Source organism: Sprattus sprattus, assembly GCF_963457725.1.
Source record: "Sprattus sprattus genome assembly, chromosome: 2".
In the NCBI taxonomy this organism is placed as follows: Eukaryota; Metazoa; Chordata; class Actinopteri; order Clupeiformes; family Clupeidae; genus Sprattus; species Sprattus sprattus.
The window spans coordinates 26,371,215-26,375,763 of record NC_137921.1 but is presented as its reverse complement, the minus strand read 5'-3'; positions in this window follow the sequence as shown (position 1 = coordinate 26,375,763).

The window sequence follows — 4,549 nt, the reverse complement described above, 5'->3', positions numbered from 1 at the left end:
GTAAAGCACAGGTGCAAGCCAGTTTAAAGACCCTATTATGATGTCATAATGGCCCAATGTAAGTCAATGGGAGAAATTTATATTCGTTTTTCTTTAATATCTTAAAAAATATAAAGTTTAGAAAAGTGAAAAATACATAGCATAAGTGTCGTTTACAAGACCTACGCGACAAAGTTTGAATGAAGTTTCTACGTTAAGCGGTTCGGGCTGAATTAATCGCAGAAAAAGGTAACAAGAATAAGAAGAAGAAGAAGAAGCCTAGGAATAACAATACAGGGCATTTCATGCACTGTAAAAAAGTCAATGTATGGTCACCTCAAAACTGATTCAAACACAAACCCATGAATTCTACATAGAAGAAGAAACATAGATGCACATTCTCTTTTAAAGAACTAAACTACAAGTTAATGTTTCAAAATGTCACACATCTCAGGTCAATCGAGATGGGGACCACACATTCACACATCTCAGGTCAATGTTAGATGTGGGCACTGAGTTCCCTTCAAATAACTTCATTTATGTTTCAATGTTTCAAAATTTCACACATCTCAGGTCAATTGAGATGGGGACCACACATTCACACATCTCAGGTCAATGTTAGATGTGGGCACTGTATTCCCTTCAAATAACTACCAATATGTTTCAATGTTTCAAAATTTCACACATCTCCGGTCAATGTTAGATGTGGGCACTGTGTTCCCTTCAAATAACTACCTCAGGCAAAAGCAGACAGAAACACAACCACAAACACACATTATCACTCGTAATCGAGATGGGGACCTTTGAAAACATATTACAGAATTTACATTGCACAACTTTGGCTATATCTGAAGCAGTATTCAGTCCAGGAGGGTGTTTTTGGTGTTGAATCTGATTTAGAAGTCACTAAATCCTATATATCACACCTAAGTACCAGTTAATTACTTTCCAAGACTGATAGTAACTGACTTCCTGCTCAGGGGGTTTGACTGAAAGCCAGTCTGACCAGTCAGAGAGGCCCTTATGATGCCCCTTTATGCACAATTTTGTCCAAAACCGGAATCAAACAGCACAATATGTTAATGTAGGTAAAAAAATGAAAATGGAGAAGGCGACATGGGCTTCATATCATATTACATATAATATACATTCTTGTATGCAAGATAGTAGATAGTGTGCACATGTTTACAATTGCTACTTAAGTATTCAAATTGCAATCTTACCTCTAAGTTGATTTTCGACATGTCAGAGACTCTCGGGGGAACAGGGATGCTGGTGGCCTCTTCAGTACCCATATCACACTTTACATGAAGAGAAGAGGAGTATGCATCAATTTTACAAATATTTCAGGAAGAAATAAGTCAATGTATGGGTAACTCAGTAATGTTTGAAACACAAGAATTCTACCATAAAAATATGGGCGCGCATCCTGTTTTAGCGATCGATTTACCACTTCCAGGGTTGTAATCAGCATGAAATTAAAAATTAAACTGAAACATTACATTCTGACCAAAGCTCTTTGAAAGTCCAGGTTACATATTTTAATATAAACCACGGTTCAAAGAAAAAGACACATCTGTAGTTCAACCATAGACAGCCTAATGCTAGTGGTTTCATTGATTGTGAATCGTATAAAGCCCACTCCATGCCATATAAGCGGTTGTGATTAGTTCCTCGTTTTGATTTATTAGTGAATGGATTGCAAAGGGCTCATCTTCAGATATATACACTTATCAAACCTCAAATCAAATATAAAATCTAACATCACCTCACTCCTCCAAGGCAAGTCTGTCCCTCCATAATCATATGTGATCTCCTCGCCTTGACTTATTTCGCGTAGTGCAAATAAACAAAGGTGTGGTGTCCTGTTTGTGGCCTCAATTAGCTTCATTCGGCAGTTAGGGGATTTATGGCAGTCATTAACTAATCTACCAAAGGAGCCATCCTCTACAGATGCATCAATGCTGAAAAAAAATGTGTTACTGAGCCATGAAGTCTTAGCACTTTCATTTTCAAATATATTCATGTATTGAACAAAACACCCAATTTCCAAAGATTGTCAGATATGCAACATCCGATCAGATTACCAGTATAAAACAATTGGATTAATGCAGAAACCTACCACATGGACTTGCTCTTCCACTTGAATTTGAATAAAAAAAAAGAGGATATTCTGCTGTATTTCTTTCTTCTTTGTTCTGCCTCACACAAGTTTAAGTGCTCACCTCGGTACTCCACCACAAACTCCCCATGAAGAAATGGTGCCAGAGCAAAGACACCACGGCCTTAAAGAGAATATGGTCCAGATGAATATACAGTTTCAACAGCTTGTCAACAAATCCACATGTGCACATTAGCAATTGAACTAAGTTTCTATGAAAAGCAGTCAAAATATGGCTGCAAGCAGCCAGGGTAACCAGAGCAACGTAATAGGCCTGAAGGGAAGTTCACACCAAGAACGGTAACTATAACTAATATGAATGTCGATATTCACACAAAATATACCGATAACGACATGAAGAACGATCGAACTCGACGGACAATGCAGTATCTAGCTTTCAAATATCTATGGTCATGAGTCTATGTTCCAAGTTTAGTTTGGATACGTGCAAGCCCTGCAGAGAAATAAGATCACCTCCTGTTTGGAAAAAATGCAGCAGGCAAAGGACCAAAAAGAAGCTAACATCTTGGCATAAATAGTTCTCTGCAGAAATTGTGGGCCTGGCATTGCCTAAAGGCAAACTGAGTAGGCACGAGTAGGCTATGTTTTCTTGCGTAACTACTAAAGATGTAGGCATTTAAAAGCAGTCAGCATTAAAGGCAACAATGTAAAGATGTAATGCCTATAGTCAACACACTGTAAAGTGGTGTGATGCTCCCATTGGGATAAGATAGGACTACTAGTTTAACAGCAAGCACAAGGTACAAATTGTAAATCATGCAGAGAATAACTTGTTTCTTTCAAAGCCTAGCTAAATTGATAATATTTCCATGCAAGCTATCATCATTAATGTTGATTAGTCTTATTAGCTAAGCCCATAGAGTACTGTATGTGCTGATGACTGACATGTGACAGGTATTGCTCCATCCCCTTGTCTTGGCTCCACACAAGCACATGAACAATATCTCTGCACTCTTTGCACCACTTTCCTCTTGGACATCAACACTGTCACATTCGATGCACACTTTACAATGCACACTGTACTGAACATGTTCTCCCTATGTGTATGTGATAAATGTATGTATGTTTGCGAGTTCACTGCATGAAATAATGGATTACCTAAATTTCCCTCGGATTAATAAAGTACCCATCTATCTATCTTGTAGACACCGGCAAGTGTATTTACTTGGGCTACATGCGAGCGCACATTGCTATTAGTAGTGATTAGCCAGCTAATTTTCCGCTTAGAGTGCTAATCGCAAAAAAATGTCATAACTAATGCTGCGCTTAGACATCATTGAATTTTGTTCCAAGCCAAGTCAACTTTTTTTCTGCAAGAGAAATGTTATGACAATGTTCTTACCTTTGAACGGGTTAATATATTTTATTTCTAATTTGTTGGTCTTGTCTTTGCTGCTGGCCACGTAGCTGCTGGCCTCCTGTATTGGGGTACATCTTCTAGACATCTGTAGAAATAATAATTATAATAGAGCTATCTGTTGACATTACACTGTATGAATATATACTCATTTTTAAGAAGAAAAAAAAATCAAGATTCAACACAGCAAAACTGACACCTAGCTGGCTCAATGCACCATCGAATTACCTTTAAAAAGAGTCCAGATTTAAGAAATGTGAACTTACATGAGAGAAACCAGAGCATTAAGCATGAAATGTATATCCTCGATTCAAATGTACTGGCGGCGGCCGTCTTTATTTAAAATTCGCCGTGCATATGTAAACTATAGCGTTTTTGCCGGTTTTCAGGGTCAAATTCAAAACTGACACCTAGCTGGCTCCATGCACCATCGAATTACCTTTAAAAAGAGCCCAGATTTAAGAAATGTGAACTTACATGAGAGAAACCCTAGCATTAAGCATTAAATGTATATCCTCGATTCAAATGTACTGGCAGCGGCAATCTATATTTAAAATTCGCCGTGCATATGTAAACTATAGCATTTTTGCAGGTTTTCAGGGTCAAATTCAAAACTGACACCTAGCTGGCTCCATGCACCATCGAATTACCTTTAAAAAGAGCCCAGATTTAAGAAATGTGAACTTACATGAGAGAAACCCTAGCATTAAGCATTAAATGTATATCCTCGATTCAAATGTACTGGCAGCGGCAATCTATATTTAAAATTCGCCGTGCATATGTAAACTATAGCATTTTTGCAGGTTTTCAGGGTCAAATTCAAAACTGGCACCTAGATGGCTCCATGCACCATCGAATTACCTTTAAAAAGAGCCCAGATTTAAGACATTTTAACTTACATGAGAGAAACCAGAGCATTAAGCATTGAATGTATATCGCTGGATTCAAATGTACTGACGGCGGAAATCTATATTTAAAATTCGCCGTGCATATGTAAACTATAGCGTTTTTTGCCGGTTTTCAGGGTAAAA